General features: G+C 42.2%; 1 protein-coding gene across 2 annotated transcripts in view; it reads left to right on the forward strand.

Moving 5' to 3' along the window:
* The window catches only part of STRN3 (striatin 3), a 532,215-nt gene that overhangs the window by 467,393 nt on the left and 47,364 nt on the right, over nucleotides 1-17,458 (forward strand). The window lies entirely within an intron of this gene.

Consider the following 17,458-nt stretch of genomic DNA (forward strand, 5'->3'; position numbering starts at 1 on the left):
GGGTATTGTTTCCCACAAGTAATGAATGCAGCTTTGGACTCTCCCTGTATTAAGAAGGAAAACATAAATTATTACTTACCAAATAATTTCCTTTCCTTCGATACAGGGACAGTCCACATCTCCTGCCCGTGTTCTCCGATAGGCGGCCCTAAATTTATTTTGTTTTCTTCTGGCACCTTTCACCCTGATATTTCTCCTACTGTTTCCTTGTTCCCTCGGCAGAATGACTGGGGGATGAGGGAAGTGGGGGAGGTATTTAAGCCTTTGGCTGGGGTGTTTTTGCCTCCTCCTGGTGGCCAGGTTCTGTATTCTCACAATTAATGAATGCAACTGTGGACTCTCCCTGTATCGAAGGAAAGGAAATTATCTGCTACTTCATAATTTTTGTTTTCTCCTCCTTGGAAACTTTATCTAGTGTTAAAGGGACAGTCTAGTCCAAAATAAACTTTCATGATTCAAATAGAGAATGTAATTTTAAACAACTTTCCAATTTACTTTTATAACCAATTTTGCTTTGTTGTCTTGGTATTCTTAGTTGAAAGCTAAACCTAAGAGGTTCATATGCAAATTTCTAAGCCCTTGAAGGCCGCCTCTTCTCTCAGGGGATTTTGACAGTTTTTCACCACTAGAGGGTGTTAGTTCACATATGTCATATAGATAACACAGTGCTCATGCATGTGGAGTTCCAGTGAGCAAGCTCTGATTGGCTAAAATGGATGTCTGTCAAAAGAACTGAAATAAGGGGGCAGTTTGCAGAGGCTTAGATACAAGGTAATCACAGAGGTAAAAAGTGTATGTGTTGGTAATGCAAAACTAGGGAATGGGTAATAAGGGGATTATCTATATTTTCAAACAATAAAAATGCTGGTGTAGACTGTCCCTTTAAGGGTTTTGCAGGCTCCCTTTGAGCCTATGCATAAATTGGACATTAAACTACTTTTGTGGAAAGTGTTGTTTCTGTTGGCTATATCTTCTGCTAGAAGAGTTTCTGAATTGTCTGCTGTTTCTTGTGAGCCTTATGTGATGTCATTTTTTTTTTTTCCCATCAGGACAAGGCTGTTTTATGGAGATTTAATTTTTTGCTTAAGGTTGTTTCTTCAGAAAACATTGGTAGAGAGATTGTTCCCTCTTCGTGTACTAGTCCTAAGAATGCTTCTGAAAGATCTTTGCATTCTCTGGATATTGGGGCATTTAAATATTATGTTTATGCTACTAAGGATTTCAGACAAAACCTCTAGTTTGTTCTTTTCTAGGTGCCTAGGAAAGGTCAGAAGGCCTCTATTTCCTTAGCTGTTTAGTTGACTTTTGATTCACAGAGCTTATTAAAGGGATGGTAAACTCAGTATAGGGTGAATATGTTATAGGTATTATCAAATATTATTACATTTTCTCATGAAATTTCACTAAAAACATGAAATAGCCATTTACTTACAATTTACAACTAAAGAATATATCCGTTCCGTAAAATCGCCAGCCCACTGTGACGTCACATTAATTTTTCCTGCCTGTGTCCAATCATCTATCCAGTCGCTAGACAGGCTATTTGCCGTACAATTTATTTGCGCATGCGCCCTAACGATCACTTCCGACGATCCTAACAACCAATCAACATCCTCTCAATCCGTCTAAGAATTTGCGCGTGCACGTTCGATTTAACGCATGCGTCTTAGGTTATTTTTCACTATCCTAACAATAAAAAAAGTTATTAACCCCTAAACCGCCGCTCCCGGACCCCGCCGCCACCTAATAAAGTTATTAACCCCTAAACCACCGCTCCCAGACACCGCCGCCAGCTATATTAAATCTATAACCCCCTAATGTGATCCCCTTCCCCGCCGCCATCTACCTTACCTACCCCCTAAAGTGAGCCCCTACCCCGCCGCCACCTATATTAAATTATTTAACCCCTAATCTAATCCCCCTACCCCGCCGCCACCTATATTAAATTAATTAACCCCTAATCTAATCCCCCTACCCCGCCGCCAGCTATATTAAATTATTTAACCCCTAAAATACTAAACTATCCCTACCACTAAACCTAAATCTAACCCTACAAATAGCCCTGAAAAGGGCTTTTTGCGTGGCATAGCCCCTAAGTAAACTGCTCTATTGCCAGCCCTTAAAAGGGCTTTTTGCAGGGCATGCCCCAAAGAAAACTGCTCTTTTACCAGCCCTTAAAAGGGCTTTTGGCGGGGCTTTGTCACAAAGTAATCGGCTCTTTTGCATCTAATCTAAATCCCCCTACACCGCCGCCACCTATATTAAACACATTAACCCCTAATCTAATCCCCCTACACTGCCGCCACCTATATTAAACACATTAACCCCTAATCTAATCCCCCTACACCTCCGCCAGCTATATTAACTATATTAACCCTAATTTAATATTATGTATAATAACCCTATCTAACTCTAACATCCCTAACTAAACTTTTATTAAAATAAATCTAATATTAATATTATTAATTGAAATATTCCTATTTAAATCTAAATACTTACCTATAAAATAAACCCTAAGATAGCTATAATGTAGGGTTTATATTTATTTTACAGGTAACTTCTTGGTATTTATTTTAACTAGGTACAATAGCTATTAAATAGTTAATAACTATTTAATAGCTACCTAGTTAAAATAATTACCAATTTACCTGTAAAATAAATCCTAACCTAAGTTACAAATACACCTACACTATCAATAAATTAAATAAACTACAAATATCTAAACTAAAATACAATTAAATAAACTAAACTAAATTACAGAAAAAAACAAACACTAAATTACAAAAAATAAAAAAAATTACAAGATTTTTAAGCTAATTACACCTATTCTAAGCCCCCTAATAAAATAATAAAGCCCCCCAAAATAAAAAAAATTCCCTATTCTAAATTAAAAAAGTTAGCTCTTTTACCTTACCAGCCCTTAAAAGGGCCTTTTGTGGGGCATGCCCCAAAGAAAACTGCTCTTTTGTCTGAAAAAAAAAACACAATACCACCCCCCAACATTACAACCCACCACCCACATACCCCTAATCTAACCCAAACCCCCCTTAAATAAACCTAACAATACCCCCCTGAAGATCTCCCTACCTTGTATTCACCCAGCCAGGCAGAACTCTTCATCCGATCCAGGCGATGTCTTCAATCAAGCTGCAGTGAAGTCTTCTTCCATCCGGCGATGTCTTCAATCAAGCGGCAGTGAAGTCTTCTTCCATCCGGCGATGTCTTCAAGCAAAGCGGCATCTTCAATCTTCTTTCTTCGCTCCTCCGCCGCGGAGCATCCATCCGGCACGAAGACTGAACGAGGAATGAGGTACCTTTAAATGACGTCATCCAAGATGGCGTCCGTCGAATTCCGATTGGCTGATAGGATTCTATCAGCCAATCAGAATTAAGATAGAAAAATCTGATTGGCTGATCAATCAGCCAATCAGATTTTTCTACCTTAATTCCGATGCCGCTTTGCTTGAAGACATCGCCGGATGGAAGAAGACTTCACTGCCGCTTGATTGAAGACATCGCTGGATGGAAGAAGACTTCACTGCCGCTTGATTGAAGACATCGCCCGGATCGGATGAAGAGTTCTGCCCGGCTGGGTGAATACAAGGTAGGGACATCTTCAGGGGGGTAGTGTTAGGTTTATTTAAGGGGGGTTTGGGTTAGATTAGGGGTATGTGGGTGGTGGGTCGTAATGTTGGGGGTGATATTGTGGGGGGGGTTTTCAGGCAAAAGAGCAGTTTTCTTTGGGGCATGCCCCGCAAAAGGCCCTTTTATGGGCTGGTAAGGTAAGAGAGCTAACTTTTTTAATTTAGAATAGGGTAGGGATTTTTTTTTGTTTTGGGGGGCTTTATTATTTTATTAGGGGGCTTAGAATAGGTGTAATTAGCTTAAAAATCTTGTAATCTTTTTTTTTATTTTTTTATAATTTATTGTTTTGGTTTTTTTTGTAATTTAGTTTAGTTTATTTAATTGTATTTTAGTTTAGATATTTGTAGTTTATTTAATTTATTGATAGTGTAGGTGTATTTGTAACTTAGGTTAGGATTTATTTTACAGGTAAATTGGTAATTATTTTAACTAGGTAGCTATTAAATAGTTATTAACTATTTAATAGCTATTGTACCCAGTTAAAATAAATACCAAGTTACCTGTACAATAAATATAAACCCTAAAATAGCTACAATGTAATTATTAATTACATTGTAGCCATCTTAGGGTTTATTTTATAGGTAAGTATTTAGATTTAAATAGGAATATTTCAATTAATAATATTAATATTAGATTTATTTTAATAAGAGTTTAGTTAGGGATGTTAGAGTTAGGGTTATTATACTTAATATATATATAATATAATATAATAACGATATTAACTATATTAACCCTTATATAATTAGGGTTAATATATATAATATAATTATTTTAACTATATTAACCCTAATATAATAGGGTTAATATAGCTGGCGGTGGTGTAGGGGGATTAGATTAGGGGTTAATGTGTTTAATATAGGTGGCGGCGGTGTAGGGGGATTAGATTAGGGGTTAATACATTTAATATAGGTGGCGGCGGTGTAGGGGGATTTAGATTAGAGGCAAAAGAGCTGATTACTTTGTGACAAAGCCCCGCCAAAAGCCCTTTTAAGGGCTGGTAAAAGAGCAGTTTTCTTTGGGGCATGCCCCGCAAAAAGCCCTTTTAAGGGCTGGCAATAGAGCAGTTTACTTTGGGGTAATGCCACGCAAAAAGCCCTTTTCAGGGCTATTTGTAGGGTTAGGTTTAGTGGTAGGGATAGTTTAGTATTTTAGGGGTTAAATAATTTAATATAGCTGGCGGCGGGGTAGGGGGATTAAATTAGGGGTTAATTAATTTAATATAGGTGGTGGCAGGGTAGGGGGATTAAATTAGGGGTTAATAATTTTAAAATAGATGGCGGCGGGGTAGGAGCTCACTTTAGGGGGTAGGTAAGGTAGATGGCGGCGGTGTAAGGGGCTCACTTTAGTGGGTAGGTAAGGTAGATGGCGGCGGTGTAAGGGGCTCACTTTAGGGTGTAGTTTAATATAGTTGGCGACGGTGTAGGGGGATCACATTAGGGGGTAGTTAATGTAGGTGGCAGCGGGGTCCGGGATCGGCGGTTTAGGGGTTAAATATTTTATTAGGGATTGCGGCGGGGGATCGTGGTTGACAGGTAGATAGACATTGCGCATGCGTTAGGTGTTAGGTTTTATTTAGCAGATCGCGGTTGACAGGTAGATAGACATTGCGCATGCGTTAGATGAAAACGAATGCACATGCATTAAAAATTAGAATATCAGGAACGAGCAATCAGTATGACGTGAGTAGAGGGTGGAGAGAGGACAAAGGACATAGTGTTGTTACGGGCATATAAGAGGGGCGGGGAGATGCGGAGCAAACAGGTTACAAAACATTAGGAAAATTGAGGATAAATTACATATAAATATAAAAAAAAGAATAATGCTGTTTGATCATATATACCTATAGCAGTGTAAATATGAAATTGTAAAGTAAATTAGTTTACCATCACTTTAAGGCTCATTCTACTAGGTCAGTTGCCACTTCTTGGGCTTTCAAGAATGAGACTTCAGTTGATCAAATTTGCAAGGCAGCTACCTGGTCTTTGCATACGTTTACTAAATTTTGCCATTTTTATGTTTTTGTTCCTCTGTAGCTGCCTTTGGTAGAAAGGTCCTTCAGGCAGTTGTCTCTGTCTGATGGTTATGCCTGTTTTTAAGTGCATTATAAAAAAAAATTAAAAAAAATATTTCTCTTGTTAAGTGTATCCAGTCCACGGATCATCCATTACTTGTGGGATATTCTCCTTCCCAACAGGAAGTTGCAAGAGGATCACCCACAGCAGAGCTGCTATATAGCTCCTCCCCTCACTGTCATTCTCTTGCAACTCTCAACAAAGATGGACGTAGTAAGAGGAGAGTGGTGTATTATAGTTAGTTTTTTAACTTCAATCAAAAGTTTGTTATTTTTAAATGGTACCGGAGTGTACTGTTTTATCCCAGAAGAATCTGCCTGTGATTTCTATGATCTTAGCAGAAGTAACTAAGATCCACTGCCGTTCTCACATATTCTGAGGAGTGAGGTAACTTCAGAGGGGGAATGGCGTGCAGGTTTTCCTGCAATAAGGTATGTTCAGTTAACATATTTCTAGGGATGGAATTTGCTAGAAAAATGCTGCTGATACCGGATTAATGTAAGTTAAGCCTTAAATGCAGTGATAGCGACTGGTATCAGGCTTATTAACAGAGATACATACTCTTATAAAAATGTAATATAAAACGTTTGCTGGCATGTTAATCGTTTTTATATATGTTTGGTGACAATACTTATTGGGGCCTAGTTTTTTTCCACATGGCTGGCTTGATTTTTGCCTAGAAACAGTTTCCTGAGGCTTTCCACTGTCGTAATATGAGTGGGAGGGGCCTATTTTATCGCTTTTCTCCGCAGCTAGAATTACAGACAGAGACACTCAGCTTCCTTCTGCATGATACAGGAAATCTCTGAAGGGCTCAAAAGGCTTCAAAAGTCGTGTTTGAGGAGGGGGTAACAACCACAGTAGACCTGTGGCAGTTGTTGTGACTGTGTTTAAAAACGTTTTTGTCATTTATTATCCGTTTTTGGTATTAAGGGGTTAATCATCCATTTGCAAGTGGGTGCTATGCTCTGCTAACTAGTTACATACACTGTAGAAATTTGCTTCTCTTAAAGGCACAGTAACGTTTTTTATATTGCTTGTTAACTTGGTTTAACGTGTTTTCCAAGCTTGCTAGTCTCATTGCTAGTCTGTACAAACATGTCTGAAACAGAGGATTCTTGTTCATTATGTTTAAAAGCCATGGTGGAGCCGCATAGGAGAATGTGTACTAAATGTATTGATTTCACCTTAAACAGTAAAGATCAGTCTTTATCTATAAAAGAATTGTCACCAGAGGGGTCTGTCGAGGGGGAAGTTATGCCGACTAACTCTCCCCACGTGTCGGACCCTTCGCCTCCCGCTCAAGGGACGCACGCTAATATGGCGCCAAGTACATCAGGGACGCCCATAGCGATTACTTTGCAGGACATGGCTGCAGTCATGAATAATACCCTGTCAGAGGTATTAGCCAGATTGCCTGAATTGAGAGGCAAGCGCGATAGCTCTGGGGTTAGACGAGATACAGAGTGCGTAGATGCTGTAAGAGTCATGTCTGATACTGCGTCACAATATGCAGAACCTGAGGACGGAGAGCTTCAGTCTGTGGGTGACGTCTCTGAATCCGGGAGACCTGATATGGAGATTTCTAATTTTAAATTTAAGCTTGAGAACCTCTGTGTATTGCTTGGGGAGGTATTAGCTGCTCTGAATGACTGTGACACAATTGCAGTGCCAGAGAAATTGTGTAGGCTGGATAAATACTATGCAGTGCCGGTGAGTACTGATGTTTTTCCAATACCTAAAAGGCTTACAGAAATGATTAGTAAGGAGTGGGATAGACCCGGTGTGCCCTTTTCCCCACCTCCTATGTTTAGAAAAATGTTTCCAATAGATGCCACTACACGGGACTTATGGCAGACAGTCCCTAAGGTGGAGGGAGCAGTTTCTATTTTAGCAAAGCGTACCACTATCCCGGTTGAGGACAGTTGTGCTTTTTCAGATCCAATGGATAAAAAATTAGAGGGTTACCTTAAGAAAATGTTTATTCAACAAAGTTTTATTTTACAGCCCCTTGCATGCATTGCGCCTGTCACTGCTGCAGCGGCGTTCTGGTTTGAGGCCCTGGAAGAGGCCATCCATACAGCTCCATTGACTGAAATTATTGACAAGCTTAGAACACTTAAGCTAGCTAACTCATTTGTTTCTGATGCCATTGTTCATTTGACTAAACTAACGGCTAAGAATTCCGGATTCGCCATCCAGGCGCGTAGGGCGCTATGGCTCAAATCCTGGTCAGCTGATGTGACTTCAAAGTCTAAATTACTCAACATTCCTTTCAAGGGGCAGACCTTATTCGGGCCTGGTTTGAAAGAAATTATTGCTGACATTACTGGAGCTAAGGGTCATACCCTTCCTCAGGACAGGGCCAAATCAAGGGCCAAACAGTCTAATTTTCGTGCCTTTCGAAATTTCAAGGCAGGTGCAGCATCAACTTCCTCTGCTTCAAAACAAGAGGGAACTTTTGTTCAATCCAAGCAGGCCTGGAAACCTAACTAGTCCTGGAACAAGGGCAAGCAGGCCAGAAAGCCTGCTGCTGCCTCTAAGACAGCATGAAGGAGCGGCCCCCTATCCGACAACGGATCTAGTAGGGGGCAGACTCTCTCTCTTCGCCCAGGCGTGGGCAAGAGATGTTCAGGATCCCTGGGCGTTGGAGATCATATCTCAGGGATATCTTCTGGACTTCAAAGCTTCTCCTCCACAAGGGAGATTTCACCTTTCAAGATTATCTGCAAACCAGATAAAGAAAGAGGCATTCCTAAGCTGCGTCCAAGATCCCCTTGTAATGGGAGTGATCCATCCAGTTCCGCGGACGGAACAAGTACAGGGGTTTTATTCAAATCTGTTTGTGGTTCCCAAAAAAGAGGGGACCTTCAGACCAATTTTGGATCTAAAGATCCTAAACAAATTCCTCAGAGTTCCGTCATTCAAGATGGAAACTATTCAAACTATTTTACCCATGATCTAAGAGGGTCAGTACATGACCACAGTGGACCTAAAGGATGCCTACCTTCACATTCCGATTCACAAGAATCATCATCGGTTCCTGAGGTTTGCCTTTCTAGACAGGCATTACCAATTTGTAGCTCTTCCATTCGGGTTGGCTACAGCCCCAAGAATTTTTACAAAGGTTCTGGGCTCACTTCTGGCGGTCCTAAGACCGCGAGGCATAGCGGTGGCTCCTTACCTGGACGACATCCTGATACAGGCGTCAAGCTTTCAAATTGCCAAATCTCATACAGAGATAGTTCTGGCATTCCTGAGGTCACATGGGTGGAAAGTGAACGAAGAAAAGAGTTCTCTATCTCCTCTCACAAGGGTTTCCTTCCTAGGGACTCTAATAGATTCTGTAGAAATGAAAATTTACCTGACGGAGTCCAGGTTATCAAAACTTCTAAATGCTTGCCGTGTTCTAAACTCCATTCCGCTCCCCACGGTGGCTCAGTGCATGGAAGTAATCGGCTTAATGGTTGCCGCGATGGACATAGTGCCATTTGCGCGCCTGCATCTCAGACCGCTGCAATTATGCATGCTCAGTCAGTGAAATGGGGATTACACAGATTTGTCCCCTCTACTAAATCTGGATCAGGAAACCAGAGATTCTCTTCTCTGGTGGTTATCTCGGGTCAATCTGTCCAAGGGTATGACCTTCCGCAGACCTGATTGGACAATTGTAACAACAGATGCCAGCCTTCTAGGTTGGGGTGCAGTCTGGAACTCCCTGAAGGCTCAGGGTTCATGGACTCAGGAGGAGAAACTCCTCCCAATAAATATTCTGGAGTTAAGAGCAATATTCAATGCTCTTCTAGCTTGGCCTCAGTTAGCAACACTGAGGTTCATCAGATTTCAGTCGGACAACATCACGACTGTGGCTTACATCAACCATCAAGGGGGAACCAGTAGTTCCCTAGCGATGTCAGAAGTCTCCAAGATAATTCGCTGGGCAGAGACTCACTCTTGCCATCTATCAGCGATCCATATCCCAGGTGTAGAGAACTGGGAGGCGGATTTTCTAACTCGTCAGACTTTTCATCCGGGGGAGTGGGAACTCCATCCGGAGGTGTTTGCTCAATTGGTTCTCCATTGGGGCAAACCAGAATTGGATCTCATGGCGTCTCGCAAGAACGCCAAGCTTCCTTGTTACGGATCCAGGTCCAGGGACCCAGAAGCGGCACTGATAGATGCTCTAGCAGCGCCTTGGTTCTTCAACCTGGCTTATGTGTTTCCACCGTTTCCTCTGCTCCCTCGCCAAAAACAAACAGGAGAGAGCATCAGTGATATTGATAGCGCCTGCGTGGCCACGCAGGACCTGGTATGCAGACCTAGTGGACATGTCATCCTTTCCACCATGGACTCTGCCTCTGAGACAAGACCTTCTAATACAAGGTCCTTTCAATCATCCGAATCTACTTTCTCTGAGACTGACTGCATGGAGATTGAACGCTTGATCCTATCAAAGCGTGGCTTCTCCGAGTCAGTAATTGATACCTTTAATACAGGCACGAAAGCCTGTCACCAGTAAAATTTACCACAAGATATGGCGTAAATATCTTCATTGGTGTGAATCCAAGAATTACTCATGGAGTAGGGTTAGGATTCCTAGGATATTGTCCTTCCTCCAAGAGGGTTTGGACAAAGGATTATCAGCTAGTTCTTTAAAGGGACAGATTTCTGCTCTGTCTATTCTTTTACACAAGCGTCTGGCAGAAGTTCCAGACGTTCAGGCATTTTGTCAGGCTTTAGTTATAATTAAGCCTGTGTTTAAACTTGTTGCTCCTCCATGGAGCTTAAACTTGGTTCTTAAAGTTCTTCAAGGGGTTCCGTTTGAACCCCTTCATTCTATTGATATCAAACTTTTATCATGGAAAGTTCTTTTTCTTATGGCTATTTCCTCGGCTCGAAGAGTCTCTGAGTTATCTGCCTTACATTGTGATTCTCCTTATCTGATCTTTCATTCAGATAAAGTAGTTCTGCGTACAAAACCTGGGTTTTTACCTAAGGTGGTTTCTAACAAGAATATCAATCAAGAGATTGTTGTTCCATCATTGTGTCCTAATCCTTCTTCGAAGAAGGAACGCCTTTTTACATAATCTAGATGTAGTGCGTGTCTTGAAGTTTTACTTACAAGCTACTAAGGATTTTCGTCAAACATCTAGCCTGTTTGTTGTTTACTCTGGACAGAGGAGAGGTCAAAAGGCCTCGGCAACCTCTCTTTCTTTTTGACTTCGGAGTATAATCCGTTTAGCCTATGAGACTGCTGGACAGCAGCCTCCTGAAAGGATTAAAGCTCACTCTACTAGAGCTGTGGCTTCCACCTGGGCCTTTAAAAATGAGGCCTCTGTTGGACAGATTTGCAAGGCTGCGACTTGGTCTTCGCTTCATACCTTTTCCAAATTTTACAAATTTGATTCTTTTGCTTCTTCGGAGGCTGTTTTTGGGAGAAAGGTTCTACAGGCAGTGGCTCCTTCCGTTTAAGTTCCTGCCTTGTCCCTCCCATCATCCGTGTACTTTAGCTTTGGTATTGGTATCCCACAAGTAATGGATGATCCGTGGACTGGATACACTTAACAAGAGAAAACATCATTTATGCTTACCTGATAAATTTATTTCTCTTGTAGTGTATCCAGTCCACGGCCCGCCCTGTCCTTTTCAGGCAGGTCTAAATTTTAATTAAACTACAGTCACCACTGCACCCTATGGTTTTTCCTTTCTCAGCTTGTTTCGGTCGAATGACTGGATATGGCAGTGAGGGGAGGAGCTATATAGCAGCTCTGCTGTGGGTGATCCTCTTGCAACTTCCTGTTGGGAAGGAGAATATCCCACAAGTAATGGATGATCCGTGGACTGGATACACTATAAGAGAAATAAATTTATCAGGTAAGCATAAATTATGTTTCTTTGGGGTTGTGGATTTATTTTCTCAGTGAAAAATGTTTTTTATATCCCTCCATTTTAATGGACTGCCACAGCTACTCGTGGACTGCCACAGCTTGGGTATTAGTTCCCCTAATTAATGGATCGTGGAGTCTCGCCACCTGTAGAAAGAAAACATCATTTCTCCAACATAGGTGTGTCCGGTCCACGGCGTCATCCTTACTTGTGGGATATTCTCTTCCCCAACAGGAAATGGCAAAGAGCCCAGCAAAGCTGGTCACATGATCCCTCCTAGGCTCCGCCTTCCCCAGTCATTCTCTTTGCCGTTGTACAGGCAACATCTCCACGGAGATGGCTTAGAGTTTTTTGGTGTTTAAACCTAATTTTCGTCCCTTTCGCAGAAACGGACCAGCCCCAAGTGCTACGTCCTCTAAGCAAGAGGGTAATACTTCTCAAGCCAAACCAGCCTGGAGGCCAATGCAAGGCTGGAACAAAGGAAAGCAGGCCAAGAAACCTGCCACTGCTACCAAGACAGCATGAGATGTTGGCCCCCGATCCGGGACCGGATCTGGTGGGGGGCAGACTCTCTCTCTTCGCTCAGGCTTGGGCAAGAGATGTTCTGGATCCTTGGGCGCTAGAAATAGTCTCCCAAGGTTATCTTCTGGAATTCAAGGGGCTTCCCCCAAGGGGGAGGTTCCACAGGTCTCAATTGTCTTCGGACCACATAAAAAAACAGGCATTCTTACATTGTGTAGAAGACCTGTTAAAAATGGGAGTGATTCATCCTGTTCCATTAGGAGAACAAGGGATGGGGTTCTACTCCAATCTGTTCGTAGTTCCCAAAAAAAGAGGGAACATTCAGACCAATCTTAGATCTCAAGATCCTAAACAAGTTTCTCAAGGTTCCATCGTTCAAAATGGAAACCATTCGAACAATTCTTCCTTCCATCCAGGAAGGTCAATTCATGACCACGGTGGATTTAAAGGATGCGTATCTACATATTCCTATCCACAAGGAACATCATCGGTTCCGAAGGTTCGCATTCCTGGACAAGCATTACCAGTTTGTGGCACTTCCGTTCGGATTAGCCACTGCTCCAAGAATTTTCACAAAGGTACTAGGGTCCCTTCTAGCGGTGCTAAGACCAAGGGGCATTGCAGTAGTTCCTTACTTGGACGACATTCTGATTCAAGCGTCGTCCCTTCCACAAGCAAAGGCACACACGGACATTGTCCTGGCCTTTCTCAGATCTCACGGGTGGAAAGTGAACGTAGAAAAAAGTTCTCTATCTCCGTCAACAAGGGTTCCCTTCTTGGGAACAATAATAGACTCCTTAGAAATGAGGATTTTTCTGACAGAGGCCAGAAAATCAAAACTTCTAAACTCTTGTCAAGTACTTCATTCTGTTCCTCTTCCTTCCATAGCGCAGTGCATGGAAGTAATAGGTTTGATGGTAGCGGCAATGGACATAGTTCCTTTTGCGCGAATTCATCTAAGACCATTACAACTGTGCATGCTCAGTCAGTGGAATGGGGATTATACAGACTTGTCTCCGACGATACAAGTAGATCAGAGGACCAGAGATTCACTCCGTTGGTGGCTGTCCCTGGACAACCTGTCACAGGGGATGAGCTTCCGCAGACCAGAGTGGGTCATTGTCACGACCGACGCCAGTCTGGTGGGCTGGGGCGCGGTCTGGGGACCCCTGAAAGCTCAGGGTCTTTGGTCTCGGGAAGAATCTCTTCTCCCGATAAATATTCTGGAACTGAGAGCGATATTCAATGCTCTCAAGGCTTGGCCTCAGCTAGCAAAGGCCAAATTCATACGGTTTCAATCAGACAACATGACGACTGTTGCGTACATCAACCATCAGGGGGGAACAAGGAGTTCCCTGGCGATGGAAGAAGTGACCAAAATCATTCAATGGGCGGAGACTCACTCCTGCCACTTGTCTGCAATCCACATCCCAGGAGTGGAAAATTGGGAAGCGGATTTTCTGAGTCGTCAGACATTTCATCCGGGGGAGTGGGAACTCCATCCGGAAATCTTTGCCCAAATTACTCAGTTGTGGGGCATTCCAGACATGGATCTGATGGCCTCTCGTCAGAACTTCAAGGTTCCTTGCTACGGGTCCAGATCCAGGGATCCCAAGGCGACTCTAGTAGATGCACTAGTAGCACCTTGGACCTTCAAACTAGCTTATGTATTCCCGCCGTTTCCTCTCATCCCCAGGCTGGTAGCCAGGATCAATCAGGAGAGGGCATCGGTGATCTTGATAGCTCCTGCGTGGCCACGCAGGACTTGGTATGCAGACCTGGTGAATATGTCATCGGCTCCACCATGGAAGCTACCTTTGAGACGGGACCTTCTTGTTCAAGGTCCGTTCGAACATCCGAATCTGGTCTCACTCCAACTGACTGCCTGGAGATTGAACGCTTGATCTTATCAAAGCGAGGGTTCTCAGATTCTGTCATTGATACTCTTGTTCAGGCCAGAAAGCCTGTAACTAGAAAAATCTACCACAAAATATGGAAAAAATATATCTGTTGGTGTGAATCTAAAGGATTCCCTTGGGACAAGATAAAAATTCCTAAGATTCTATCCTTTCTTCAAGAAGGTTTGGAGAAAGGATTATCTGCAAGTTCTTTGAAGGGACAGATTTCTGCCTTATCTGTGTTACTTCACAAAAAGCTGGCAGCTGTGCCAGATGTTCAAGCCTTTGTTCAGGCTCTGGTTAGAATCAAGCCTGTTTACAAACCTTTGACTCCTCCTTGGAGTCTCAATTTAGTTCTTTCAGTTCTTCAGGGGGTTCCGTTTGAACCCTTACATTCCGTTGATATTAAGTTATTATCTTGGAAAGTTTTGTTTTTGGTTGCAATTTCTTCTGCTAGAAGAGTTTCAGAATTATCTGCTCTGCAGTGTTCTCCTCCTTATCTGGTGTTCCATGCAGATAAGGTGGTTTTGCGTACTAAACCTGGTTTTCTTCCGAAAGTTGTTTCTAACAAAAACATTAACCAGGAGATAGTCGTGCCTTCTTTGTGTCCGAATCCAGTTTCAAAGAAGGAACGTTTGTTGCACAATTTGGATGTAGTTCGTGCTTTAAAATTCTATTTAGATGCTACAAAGGATTTTAGACAAACATCTTCCTTGTTTGTTGTTTATTCTGGTAAAAGGAGAGGTCAAAAAGCAACTTCTACCTCTCTCTCTTTTTGGATTAAAAGCATCATCAGATTGGCTTATGAGACTGCCGGACGGCAGCCTCCTGTAAGAATCACAGCTCATTCCACTAGGGCTGTGGCTTCCACAGGGGCCTTCAAGAACGAGGCTTCTGTTGATCAGATATGTAAGGCAGCGACTTGGTCTTCACTGCACACTTTTACTAAATTTTACAAGTTTGATACTTTTACTTCTTCTGAGGCTATTTTTGGGAGAAAGGTTTTGCAAGCCGTGGTGCCTTACATCTAGGTGACCTGATTTGCTCCCTCCCTTCATCCGTGTCCTAAAGCTTTGGTATTGGTTCCCACAAGTAAGGATGACGCCGTGGACCGGACACACCTATGTTGGAGAAAACAGAATTTATGTTTACCTGATAAATTACTTTCTCCAACGGTGTGTCCGGTCCACGGCCCGCCCTGGTTTTTTAATCAGGTCTGATAATTTATTTTCTTTAACTACAGTCACCACGGTATCATATGGTTTCTCCTATGCAAATATTCCTCCTTTACGTCGGTCGAATGACTGGGGAAGGCGGAGCCTAGGAGGGATCATGTGACCAGCTTTGCTGGGCTCTTTGCCATTTCCTGTTGGGGAAGAGAATATCCCACAAGTAAGGATGACGCCGTGGACCGGACACACCGTTGGAGAAAGTAATTTATCAGGTAAACATAAATTCTGTTTTTTGCTTACCTGATAAATTTATTTATTTCATGGTGGTGAGAGTCCATGCGTCCATTTAAAAAGAAAAAAAAATCCTGCTCCTTTTATGGCTCTTAATCCTTTTTCTTCTTACCTCACTTGCTTGACTATATATTAGACTGAGGTATGTGTGAGGGGTTTTATAGAGCTCTTGCGGTTTGGGAATGTTTGCCTTCTCCTAGTGGTAAAGAACAGTAATTCCCATGAGTATTGGATCATGGACTCTCACCAATATGAAGAAATTTATCAGGTAAGCATAGTTTTCTTCTACAAGATATGACAAGTCCACGGATTTCATCCTTGTGGGATATTATCCTCCTGCTAACAGGAAGTGGCAAAGAGCACCACAGCAGAGCTGTATATATAGCTCCTCCCTTCCCTCCACCCCCAGTCATTCTCTTTGCCTGTGTTAGTACTAGGAAGAGGTAAAGTGAGGTGTTAGTTTTAGTTTCTCTGATTCGGTCATCAATACTTTGATACAGGCTCATAAGCCTGTCACTAGAAAAATCTATCATAAGATATGGCGTAAATATCTTTATTGGTGTGAATCCAAGGGTTACTCATGGAGTAAAGTTAGGATTCCCAGGATTCTGTCTTTTCTCCAAGAAGGGTTGGATAAAGGGTTATCAGCAAGTTCCTTAAAGGGACAGATTTCTGCTTTGTCAATTTTGCTTCACAAACGTTTGGCAGATGTGCCAGATGTTCAGTCTTTTTGTCAGGCTCTATCCAGAATTAAGCCTGTATTTAGACCAATTACTCCTCTCTGGAGTTTGAATTTAGTTCTACGAGTTCTTCAAGGGGTTCCGTTTGAACCCATGCATTCCATAGATATTAAATTGTTATCTTGGAAAGTTTTGTTTTTTCTTGCTATTTCTTCTGCTCGAAGAGTTTCAGAGCTTTCAGCGTTACAATGTGATTCACCTTATCTTATATTTAATTCTGATAAGGTGGTTTTGCGTACCAAACCTGGATTTCTTTCTAAGGTTGTTTCAAATAAGAATATTAATCAGGAAATTGTTGTTCCTTCCTTGTGTACTAATCCTTCTTCTAAGAAGTGGTCCGTGCCTTAAAGTTTTACTTACAGGCAACCAAGGATTTCCGTCAATCATCTTCATTATTCATTGTTTATTCTGGAAAGCGTAGGGGTCAGAAAGCTACGGCTACCTCTCTTTCTTTTTGGCTGAGGAGTATCATCCGCCTGGCATATGAGACTGCTGGACAGCAGCCTCCTGAAAGAATTACGGCTCATTCTACTAGGGCTGTGGCTTCCACATGGGCCTTTAAAAACTATGCTTCTGTTGAACAGATTTGTAAGGCTGCGACTTGGTCGTCCCTTCATATTTGATACTTTTACTTCTTCTGAGGCTGTTTTTGGGAGAAAGGTTCTTCAAGCAGTGGTGCCTTCCATTTAGGTCTCTGTCTTGTCCCTCCCTTTCATCCGTGTCCTGTAGCTTTGGTATTGTATCCCACAAGTAAGGATGAAATCCGTGGACTCGTCGTATCTTGTAGCAGATAAGGAAATTTATGCTTACCTAATAAATTGATTTCTTCTACGATACGACGAGTCCACGGCCCTCCCTGTCACTTTAGGACAGACTATATTTATTTTTACAACTTCAGTCACCTCTGCACCTTTTAGCTTTTCCTTTCTCTTCCTAAACCTTTGGTCGAATGACTGGGGGTGGAGGGAAGGGAGGAGCTATATATACAGCTCTGCTGTGGTGCTCTTTGCCACTTCCTGTTAGGAGGATAATATCCCACAAGTAAGGATGCAATCTGTGGACTCGTCGTATCGTAGAAGAAATCAATTTATCAGGTAAGCATAAATTTCCTTTTTTTGCGTTTTACTTTAAGCCCCACCTTCCACATGACATTTATCACTTTTTTGGTCAGGCTTCCTGGCTTAAAATTATGCTCAGAATCTGAGCCTTAAACGGACAGTCTTTATTTATTT

The sequence above is a fragment of the Bombina bombina genome, chromosome 1 (genome assembly GCF_027579735.1).
Source record: "Bombina bombina isolate aBomBom1 chromosome 1, aBomBom1.pri, whole genome shotgun sequence".
Classification (NCBI taxonomy): domain Eukaryota; kingdom Metazoa; phylum Chordata; class Amphibia; order Anura; family Bombinatoridae; genus Bombina; species Bombina bombina.